The sequence below is a fragment of the Zootermopsis nevadensis genome, unplaced genomic scaffold (assembly GCF_977971745.1).
Source record: "Zootermopsis nevadensis isolate Lab colony 2312 unplaced genomic scaffold, Znev_1.0 Znev_ptg000007l, whole genome shotgun sequence".
Taxonomy (NCBI): domain Eukaryota; kingdom Metazoa; phylum Arthropoda; class Insecta; order Blattodea; family Termopsidae; genus Zootermopsis; species Zootermopsis nevadensis.
The window spans coordinates 7,646,191-7,658,726 of NW_028259139.1; the positions used below are offsets into that span (position 1 = coordinate 7,646,191).

Consider the following 12,536-nt stretch of genomic DNA (forward strand, 5'->3'; position numbering starts at 1 on the left):
AGTATGCGTTCATTTATGTAAGTCTGTTCCCACTGGAGCACCGAATACGGAGTGTTCATTTACGCTTGTCTTTATGAGCAAGCCATTAACGCACGTTTCGTGTTTAATAATGTGTAAACTTCTCGGAACGTGCGGCCCGAGGCCAGGCAAAATTTAGTATTACGAGAGCGCTTTATATTAACAAAGATAACAGGCAGCCGTTTTAGTATTTCGTATCTAGTAAAGACAAAAAAAAAAAAAGAGATACATTTCTTTATACTAAAATATTCCTTTCGTCAGACCGTTTATTTACTGACAAATGTTTCGTTTAGTGCAGGAATACCCTTTTCAGTGTTTTTATGCATCCAGACTCACTTTTCGATTTATATTCAATGGACGAGAGTAGATGCCCCAGTTTTAATAAATTTTAATTTTAAAAAAATACTTGAAATAGCTATTTGTATTCCTCTGTTTTATATTTCAATTAATAAAGTGAAAATGTGTTTCGATGAAAGTCACAATGGTGCGTTCTTATGGGAAAATAGAAAGAAAAAAATTACCTTAAGGGCACGCTAAGAATTAGTAAAATGTATGATATTCCTCACCCATGTAATGGTTGCCAGAAAAGTTCTCTCTTTTTCAAGCTGCCCTAGTAGGTAGTGAGTATTTCCCTTCAGAGGTGCCTGCTGGCTCCATTATCAGGGCGATCTCTGATATTTGTCGCCTTAAGATAACTTAAAAGTCTCGCCAACTAAATTAAATTGATTTTAATAAATGAATATCAGAATGTAGTTTATTCATGAAAAATACTTAGACGTAAAATTTATATAAATTAAAACGCATTTTATAACAAACACTTTCAAAATTAATAATTTATTGATTCTTAAATTGCAGAATTTCATTAAAGATTTTAAATAAAATAATAAATTAAACCTTTAAACAGTTATAGAATAATGATATATGTATATATACATGCAGCTTAAATGTATGCGGTTTGTTAAGGAATATTGTTTCGTTTGTGTCTTTCTAAATATTGAGATTTCGGGAACCGTAAAACGATTTTGTGAAACGAGAAACGAAATTGTTCGTGAAATGTAAATATAATATCTCAATGATGAACGCAGCTGACATGTGAAACGTAATAATATTCTAAGGTGCTACAGTGGTGTAACGGAAATGATATAAAGCTCCGGGCTAGTGGCCAGAACAATGCCAGAGATAACAGTTAACAAAGGATTCTCACAGAACAGAGCTTTGTTCGTGGTTCGTGTTCTAACACCCTTTGTGTTGGTACCCGGAACAAAATTTGAAATGTATCCGGACTAGAATTTTGCAAACAAATTTTATATCGGTATGCCACTATAGAGCCACGGTGGTCTAGCAGTTAGAACGCTGGCCTTGTAATCCTGGGGTCTCGTGTTCGATTCCCGGCAGTGCCCGAATTTATAACTTGTGTTGGGCAAGGCCGTGGTCTAGGCAACACGGAGTTTTCCTCCGGGGACTTCCCCGGTTTCTCCGTGGCATCCCAACAATTACTCCATTCACACACAGAAGAAGGCAATGGCAAACCACTTCTGGATCATCTGCCAAGAACGTATATGAACAGGTCCCAGTCCGAGAAAAGGATGGAAGGATCCTGTCGTCAGACAGAACATTAAATAAATAAAATAATACAAAAATGCCACTACATCAATGTTAAGGTTTAAAATTTCTGAGACGTTTTCAGATCTAAACTAATAAAATAATATTATAATAAATATTTATAACACAAGTATTTTAACGTTAGTTGCAAATATGGTGACACTTATATATTTTCGTTATTATATTAGAATTTCTCACAATTTTATCGTGTCCTATGTCCCATGTATCATGCCTTATAGAGATATATTTTTTACATTTCAGTATAAGTTTTTTTAAATTTTAGGTTCGGTTATTCTGTCATGATTCTCGTCAGTAGATATGATATTGTGATGTCACTGAACTCCTAGATCTCGCTGGAGTGCTAATCACTGCACAAAAGGAATAAAATGAAATAAAATAATGTGTGTTGATGTCAGTGGATTTCTCTGTAACATCAGTAAATGTTATTTCCCTTTATTGAAGTTAATTATTGTGAGACTGACAAGAATATATAATCACTCAAAAGGCAGTCAGTACCATATGTATTCTAAATTATTCTATATGTAAATCATGTTACTGGAATTCATATACGCGTGTGGTTTCAAGAACATTACTCTAGTGTTACGTCAGCCTTTTTGTGTGTGATCTCTTCCAGTTACTTTGTACGTTCGTTAGTGTTTGTGTTAATCATAAAGATTTCTTAACAACGTATGAGATTATCGTCTCAAGAAGGACTGTTGTCCGTGTGGTTGGTTATTTAAATATAATAGAGATCTGCTTAAGAAGCCAGTAGTCGCTCGGTTAGTTAAAAAATTCCCTGCTTGTTATGCAACCCAAATGTTCATAACCGTGTTCCACGCGTAATGATTCCGGTGACAAATGAAACGCATTTGTCTACCTCAGCGTTGGTGTGCTTGGTTGTAAAGCCTCATGAACTTGTAGATTCGTTTCGGACATATATACTTCCTCCGTCTTCAACCTTGAAGATGGAGACACTTTTTTTTCTCTAAACTTTCCAGAACAAGAACATTGGTTTAGATGTCAATTCCAAAATGTGGAATAATGTGTGATTTCCAGTGGATATCGTTGATGCAGGCTTCTTTTTGAATGACTGGCTTTCGTGTTCCGATGCTAATTATCATTTCATCGATGCTCATATCCATTTATCATCGTTGATAATCTTTGACAAACCTGCGTGACAAACTTGCACGGTTTTACCACCCGGTCCTGAGCTTTGAGTTCACCCTGATCCCACACCTTGCTACACCGGATAAAGGAGTTGACTTTCAACTGACCATGTAGCTATCGTCTGTTAGATCAACTTTCGTGACGTGTGAAATTTCCATACAGCTCGGCGCAGCCTTTATGAAACGAAAATAGCCCCTAGTGTTAATCCACTCACCTTTTTTTAAAAAAAAGGTTTAGATTGAAATTCGTTGATATAGCCTAAGTTGAGTGCTGCTTCTGATGTACAAAATTTACCTGGGTTAATATATGATCTTATTTATCGATATTATTTCTAGGGCTGTGTGTTAGCCTGGAGAGCTGTACTGTTTGAATGAGGGACATTAAGTTATTCGTTCAATCATATACTGAGCTGTGTTCTGTATATACAAGACTGTGTCCGTCCAGCACTGGGCTTTTGCAAAATTAGTAAAATATTTATTACGTGATTGTATGTTTTCTAAATGCGCTCTTAAACAGTCTGCATTCTACACTGGTTTTGATAATTATTTATTGTGGACACAAATCTATTTTAGCGAAATTTTCCACTACGAATTCCTTTCCTTTATAGGATTTTGTCGTAAACTATTCATCATATGAATAACTCTTTAGAGCAGAGTCCTTCTTGTGGAGCTAATATTAGCTAATGTGTTTTCACAATTAATAAATTCTCGGCGTTTTGTATAACTGAATGCCATAGCTATTTTCACACCATATCTCTGCCTGAGCCTGTCCAGGATTAAATAAATTCAATCCACGTTCTTTCAGATGAGTCTTAATGTTATCCTTCCATCTAACCTTAGGTCTCCCGAGTGGTTTTCCTCAATCCTGGGATCTTCGCCTCTGTTTTATTCTGTGGTTTTTAGTAATTGTGATACAGTCATAAAAACTTGAAGTTTACCTAAACTATAAAATATACATGTGCCAGTAAATGTTAATATTTATGTACATACTGAGTCATTGTTTGCCTATTTTCCGTAAATTGTATCATGACTGTATGATTAGGCACTACACAGTTTTCGGTAGGAGTGAACAATCCTGTTATTGTAGTAACGAAAGCCACGCGCTTGGAGAACAGATAATAACAAATTATTGTTAACAATTTATAAGAGGAATTATGCATAATCGCTGGTTATCTGTTTGTACAATAGAAACGTGGTGGTTTAATTCGTAACCATTTGTTGTTTAAGGGTTTTTTTAACTTCAAGGATAATATTTATGACTGTTTTTCTGCTTTAGAATTTCCCATTATTCTTGACGTAAGGCCCCTAGATATTCACAATTACTAGTTATCCACCATTAGTATAACATTACAGGATCATTTATTTTATATTATAGTAATTTATATATAATTATTACAGTGATGGGAACAGCTTATATCTTCGATTTTTCTTTGGAATCTGTACTAATTGAAGTTATGAACAAAATGGAAAATTAAATTATGTATTGTAATAGAACTGAGCATCTGGAATGACGTCATTGTAATTTTTTGTTGTAGGATATATTAACAAGATATTATAATACTGTTATATAAAAAAAAATTATCCTGTTTGTAATTGGTCGCTGTTCTTTGTTCTTATTTTTACGACTGAAATTAATGTCCGTAAAAGTTGCAGCGGCAATGTGAGTTTATAGCAGTGAAATGTATTTCCAACTAAAATGTAATTTGTATGATAATTTTTAATACTCTCTCCACGAACTGAATCATACATACTTAATGTGAAACATGGAGGCTGCAATAAAATAAATGTAATGAAAACTTCTGTTCCCAGTGCACTTACGTTCGGGCGCTATCGACTACTACTACCTGCGAATCGTGGAGTGAGTCCAGATACATGTAACAGACCAGTGTTGATAGCTTTTCGGTCTAAAACCACTTTTCTGTGTCAATATATATATCACGCTTCATCTCAGTTTGGTTTGTGAGCGTACAGTTGTGAAAATAAGCAAGCCCTACTGTAAGGGATGCACAGTTTTTAAGATAGTATTATTAGCACGACGATAACAGGAACACAATAATAAGGCTAGTATAATTGTCAAGAAATTACCCACGATTTATAGATATTAAATATTCCCATCGTGCTCATGAACATCCCGTTGATAGCAATACTAACCCAGATCAACCTAGTTTATACCTTCTCTTATTTCTTTAAGAAACATTTTAATATTATCCTTCCCTCTACGCCTCTGCTCCCAAAATGGTTCTTTACCTCAGCTAAAACGATTAATATGTTTTGTATTTCTTATCTTTTCCAATCGTTCTACTTTCTGCTCTTACTGCATCCATCTTGATTTAACAGACCTAGTAATATTTAGTGGGAGTTCATATTTACGTTATTAAAATCGACAATCATCGTATAAGAACTCAGTCTGTAGTGTCCGCAAAACTTTTGTGTAACCACAGAAATAAATAAGGCATAATATTATCCTCCAACGAAATGAATGTAATCATTTCCATTGAATTTATATTCAAAGATGATGTCTGCAACAGTAGAATATATTGTCTACGCTGGAAGAGCTTTCTAACAGAAGTTTCTGTTCGTGCGCTTTGTTGTGCTAGAAATTTCCCTTCAGCATGCAATGAAATGATCGGAGTAACCCCAGGAACTATTGAATAGCAACAAATCTCACTATTTCCGGACCCCACAGCAGCCAACCAGAGGAACGAATCTAGTCTCATTCGCATTTAAGAAATAACAAATCAGCTATCAACTCTACTTAGATGCCTCTATAATGTATAGGTAGGAATTTTCATCTCAAAATCTTAACCGAACTATTTTTAACTCAGAAAGGGACATTTATTGCAAAGCAGATATTACCATTATCTTCCATTTACTAGATCTTTGAGCGATTTGTAACTTGTCTTTACTATGTAACTGAGGACAGGTGGATTTTTCAAGATTGTGAGTAGAATAAATTTCGTACAGTATCCCCAGCCTCAAGAAAAGTTGAACAAGAACCAGCTGTTTCACCTTTCTCTGTCCCATTTTTCACAGGATTTACTTCGTAGGCTTACAAAAAATTAAAGTCTCAGCAGAACCTCGCATCTTATAAATCCAAAAACCTGTTACAACAGCTACGCGACCCTTCTAATATAAAGTTAAGATTATTTCATCTACGACGCTTGGATGTCAATAAATCCCGTGGAAGAATGTGATAAACTGCATTAGCTGACGCTCGCTACAAAATGTATTAGCAAATGCCAAGCACATGTGTCAACAGGGAATTCGATAAAATTAAAGAGTAAAATTGAGGTAAAGCTAGGAAACTCTTTTTGATTGGTTCTCAAGTAACTTAATACTCCCCTAAATCGCAGTGTCGAATGAAGGGGGATAATTTTTATAGAAAGCACGTAGACAAAGATTTGAAAGTTTCTTTCGACCTAAACAGACTGACGAAAATCACAATATTATGACTTAGGAGGTATATACACGTACCTTTACATTAAAACATATTTTGAACAAACTGCATAGACCTTGATAAGACTGTGGTGTATCTTTCATGGTCACGTATTGACGTTTGTTACGTAAAAGAGACTGATCGAACTCCGATTGGTCTTCTAGGTTAAGACGCCTTGTGAACCCATAGGTAACACTAAAGTTTTAGAGAGATATACCGCCTCCGTATTTAGCCCTGAAGATGGTGACAAAAAGTTTCTTCGAAACGTTTGTAACTTGCCTTATCTTCACCGCGGCAAGAACATCAAATCTCACTGATCTATTTTTGTCTTCTTTGAGTCTTTTATAGTTATCTAGGCAATCAGGAAATACATTAATATTGTAGAACATGACGTGAAATTCCTGCAGTTTTACTCTACTGTGAGCCAAGTTATAAATGAACTTTGCTTACAAAAAAATCTATATAATTTAACTACTTTATTCATTGAATATTTTTGTTTACAAATGGAACATATGAAACTATTAACATCTGACATTACCCTCCACTGTGTGCACAGTTCATTTTATATCAGGTAAAACTATTCTGAATTTATGAACAAGTCAAATATAGGTATGTACGTAGAAGAGAGATTGTTCATTCAACAGATTTATAATTTTGGAACCCAACGAACTGCGATGACCTTGTTTCGTTTGAGTTTCAATGAAACATGCATTCTACTGAACATCGAATTCCATGAGGCATTGGTTCAGGTCTCGAATACAATTATATCAGAAATCGAAAGCATGGAGCTTTGTGAGTGGCTCGTTGTAACAGTCAGGCTGAGAATTTACTTTGTTAGACATATTGCAGCATCTGACATTGATACCTACATCGATATACGATGCAATAAATAAAATAGAGAGGAAATTTTTTCAGCGTGTAGGAGATATATTATTTTCGTGAAAAATATCAAAGTAACACATGAAATTATCATTTACCTATTTAAATAATGTATTTTAGGGTCTAATTTAGGACTTACCACCATTTATTTTCTTTGTATTTAACTTGTTTAACTGTTTATAAATTAAACGTATACAAATAAAATTAAGGAAATTTAATCTGTGATGTAACTTTTATAAATAAATATATAAATAAATTGAAAGAGCATTGGATAACACGTAATTGTTTCTTGTTAAAAGTTTACAAAACTCTAGAAAAGAACTTGTCATAGACATCAGTGAACTTTGCTTTATAATTTTTACGCTGTATCGTGAATATTTACTATAGTAGGCGTCACTAAATTGCATATTTTAATGCCACAGCAAAGTCTTGTGACGTTGCAACACGAAAAGCTGATACCAGGCGATTGAAACAACTCTCAATTCGCAGCGTAGCGAAAGTAGAAATGTTGTACTGGTGATTTAGAGCCAAGCGGTAAGTGGGATGTAGTCTTTTCATGGTACTGAAGCATGCAATTTGTTGACGGCTACTATAACACCTATATAATGCTACTAATTACGGCAATAATTGAGAGTAAATGACCGTGAATATCAATTGTAGGGAAATGAATTGGAAAAATGTGCATATGTACCATTTTACGTTGCGTTAAAATGCTACGTTTTCTTTTTGCAATACGCGTCAGATTCTAGGAGTGTATAAACCGAGGGTACTGTAGCTATTTGATAAGGTAATTTCTATAGGGAGGGGTCTAATAGTCTTTCGATGCAGCACATCCAATAGGTATTGTTATTTTACTAATCCTTATTTGAAAATCGCTGATTCTTTCCTAATATTAGATGAGATATAACATGCAAATTTTATGATTCCATAAAATTTATTTTAAGAGCTTTTTTCTTTCAGAGAACTACTTAGCGAGATAATTTAAAATTATATCAAGACTGTGGAGTAATCTGGGTCATAAAACGAATTATATTCAGAGAATTAACCGAATAATCTTTCCTCTTTTATGAACCATACTAAAATAAAACGGAAATGGGTTGATGAGAATTAATGTAGGTGGCTGTATCAAGTTTAATCAAAATCAGTCAGATTGGGTTCTGTCACTAGCTTGTCCACAGGCATGATAAAACAGATTCAAAACTTGCTAACGGACATCGTCAGAAACATGGCGTAATATGTACACACGCTTCTGTGGATTCTCACTTTGGAGGCTCGGGTTCGCGCCAGGGTTATATATTTTTCGGATTTCTGATTGCAAAGTGGCACCGGGACCGATTTTGATCCGGTGCATTGGTTTTATGTTATCGATGTCGTTCTACCGTTTTTCCATTTTCGCTAATTTGTAATCTGTAAGCACTGAAGATAATTTTGCACGTATAGCATATTTAGCACTAATTAATCCTCCCCTTTAATAAACTACATTTCGCTCCGGTAGATTAATTCTACACGATCAATTTGATCGTGTATAGTGCAAAGATTAGTATTAATGATTACAAAGGGTAAGGTCGAGAGAACTAGTAATTATTTCATGTGTTGCAATAGTTAAAGTTAACGCCACACTGTGTGTTCCCTGTGATAGTCGTTTGCCACGGGGTGGATTTTCGCCGAGGTCATGCTGTATACATAGCAGTTAAAATGTCTAATTGCAATAATCACTCATTTCGGACTTTGTGACTCTGCTTTTCTGAATACTGGGATACTAGGAACGACTCGTTCTTGAAGTGCGTGAGCACTGCGGGTCCCAACTTTTCGTTAGCTCGATCTATAGACATTTGGTAGGACTCCTTGGATGAGGGATCGGCCTGTCGCAAGGCCTCTACCTGTACACAGGATAGCACAACACAGAAAAACGCGGACAAACATCCATGGCTTGAATGGGATTCGAACCCACGGTCCCAGCGACCAAGGCCCACTGAGGACCCCTTTCTGAATACTAAAAATAAAAATACCTAATATTTTTAGAAGTGTGTTTGTGAACATGCAAAAAGAAATCTCTGATTTTACAAATAACTGGTGATTATGTGCCAAATGTGTGCTATCGAATGCGTTTTCCAAAGGCCCTGTCATTACCCTCCCATCAAATTGATGTGGGGTATAGGTTTAAAAATAATGGCATTATACTAAGGTACCAGGTGGACACCCCCAACAAGTGGTTAAGCTCTTCTTGGTAATTACAAATTGCTGCTAAAAATATAGGCCTATAGTAAGATTAATAAACATAATTTTATTTTTGTATTTTAATTAGTAACTCATGACGCCACAAAGTTTTATATATTCCTAATTTTTCGGGCATAAAAATGTGTAAGGCTGGAATCTTAACTAACTTTCGGTTTTGTATAAACACGTGAATGTACTGCTCGAAAAAGACTATTATGTTTGTTCCTTATTCTTAAAGAGACAATGTGTATTGTATTCAAACAGGACTGATGTAATAAGAATTTGTATTCTGTCAGTCGAAGAGGCCGCTTATGAGCCACCAGACAATCTTGTTTATGTAAAGTCTTGGAATATACTGAGCTTAAGGAAGCTTAAGTTGTAAAACGCACTACGAAGAAATTATTAGACTCCTTAGTCATTTAAGACTGGTTTTGTGGTTTCTCGAATCAAAGAGGTAAATTCTGTCATTGCGAAAACTGTAAGCTCAAATGACGAAACCTGAAAGTCGGCAGTTCGTATCCTATCTGTTTGAGTATTGACAGGCGTCAATGTCTAGAGAACACGTTAAGCTTGATTTTGATACGATACAGTAATGTAAACGTGGGGTGGGAAGGTATAAGTTTTCGCAACAAACTGTGCATTTGAAAAATAATTCAGCAGCGTATGAAATTTTTATAATAGCAAATTCTTTGTTTAATATCAGAATATCAGAGATGAATGGGGATTACAGTTCGCTCTAGCCTTACATAATACCTGGTTCTTATCCACCGCTAAATTCATGCCTAATAGCTACGCTGAACTGTTTCTGTGATGTTTCCTTGTTCAACTTTTTATTTTTGTGTGTCCCTAAACTGACTACATCGTGGAATTTAAGTAATTATCAAAATAGTATTACAATTCGTACTTTTAAATAATGTCATTCTGCCAGTACATTTTTTCACATTTCCTTATATTTTTAATTCTATAAGAGAATGAGAGCTTGTGTATCGCAGTTGTGGATCAGAATTTATTTTTCATCTTGCAGACGGCATATTACATATTAAATTATTAATTATACTGAATGTTATGTCTTGTACTTTATTTAGGGTTTGTTTTACTGTGCATGTTTTGTGGATAATTAAAGAAATTTGTCTTAAATAACTTAAGTGGATATGTTGAAATATTTTTTGGTTTCCTTGGTGCTGTAACCAGATTACAGCCTTGACCTCGTACTGTTTTGTTGGCCTACATCTTATCGGCCCTTATATTCTTATGTTACGTATGTTTATCTTACGGTGTAACATTGGAGTGTAGTTATTAGTGGGATAACAAGCTGAGGCAATTATTTCTGAGTTTGTGGCATCACGATAATAGTACTTCTTGCATAAGAAGCGACTTAATGATGTACTAAATGACCATATTCAGCGAAACACGTTCTATACATTTTTGGCAAACAAGTTTAGTTTCGTTCTGTTAAAAAATATTCCCCTCTGTTTGAAGAGAAATTAATTCTCATGGGCAATATCGGTAGGTTGTAACGAGGTAGAGATGAATATTAAAAGTAATGAGTGTACACATTAAACGCCTTTTCAAGACTTTTTCATTTATACAAAAAATTTTCATGGACTTGCGAACAGATTCGTAGTGTAATTTTTGCTTTAGAAGCGTAAAGTAGACTCGTCACATTCGTAGGCAGCAATGAAGTTTCTCACAAGTCTTTGGCTCCTTTTCCGTCTTAAAACCTTTCAGCAAATGTTTACCAACTAAACTTTTTGCGTTTGATGAGAACCATGAATAGCATTCGAAACATTATATGGGAAAAAATGCTTTTTTTAACAGTACTTTGATATAGAAACAAATATAAGTAGGATTACATGGTAGAAATTTGTTTCAGAAACTTTGCGTGTTTATTCTTCGTATCCTGTCAAACATAAATAATGAAAAAATAAGGCAATGTTACTTGTGGTGTTGAAATTCCTGGCGCTTGTGATATGAGAAGATAGTGGACGTTAGGAGATTGTGGAATTGGATAATAGTGCATAGACTGTGATAGCTTGCTCCGCTCTGTGAGTGTATATTATAAGACTGAGTATGCTTAGGTGTCTGAAAATGACAATATAGATGGCATTGCTTCAGCTATTGTCTGGGTAAACTTCCTTTCGAATATATGATGATAATGATAATTGCGAAGGTGGAAGGAGGAAAGATGTTAAGAAAATGAAAAGGCTTAAATAACTAATCCATCATTTAAAGTGAAATATCAGTGGCTATTCGGTTTTCAAATTTGAGATCGTCCCCTATGCACCCACTAGATTCCCGCTTATACACGGTTATGGAATTTCTTATAAATGTTTCAGAAGGAAAATAATGCTACGAAATTACATCACACATTTTAAACTTCTGCAACTCCAGAAATTACTCTCGTTTTCCATGCCAAAGCCGCCGTGTACTTTCTCCAACTCCTTCAGTTAACTTCAGTAAACTAATAACTTCCTTAATATAATATAATTAAGTAATGTTTTGAAAGAACATTTGAAGAGTAAGGCTGTTACAATAAAGAGTTAAAGTAGACTTAAACGCATAAGTCTGTCTCGAAGAAGTTTCAACCATTTACAACCTTGACTGTCAATTTAGAGAAGTTGATAGTTTCACGTTCCGGCTGCTTTATCTTCGCAGAAATTTTGGAGTGTAAATAATCAATATTGAATGAATTGTAATAACATACGATTAATCTAGATATATTGAATTAATAATTATTTTATATATTAACTATTATTTATTTTTTGAAATATCATGGTATTACCTACATTTGTTACTTAATGACATAATTGAGTGTTTAGAAAGATAATATTAAAGTATAATTTAAGAATAACTGGTGTGAATATGTCCTACTTCTTACTAGGTTATTTTTTCTTTTATTAGGGATTATTAGCGGACTTTTGTAAAGAATCTAATGAACAAATGTTTTTTTCTAAATTTACTATTATCATCGAGATTTATCTTTGAATAATGTACCTTGTTTTTCTTTTTATACATTCATTCCGTCATTAGGGCGAGAAATTGACGAAGCCCCGCGCTGTCATCACAATGCCCTGAGAGTTTCACAACAAACTCTAGAATGTTCTACAAAACTTTTAAGGGCATTATCCAGCTGTGTATGCTTCTTTGAACACATTTTGGTTTGTGTGTTGTTTTTTTGTGCATGTTTCAGGTAGTGATTTTATTGACGATGACGTAAT

At 34.6% G+C, this 12,536-nt stretch overlaps 1 protein-coding gene across 2 annotated transcripts in view; it reads left to right on the forward strand.

Annotated features, from left to right (window-relative positions):
• The window catches only part of LOC110828209 (zwei Ig domain protein zig-8-like), an 87,604-nt gene that overhangs the window by 17,301 nt on the left and 57,767 nt on the right, over positions 1–12,536 (forward strand). The window lies entirely within an intron of this gene.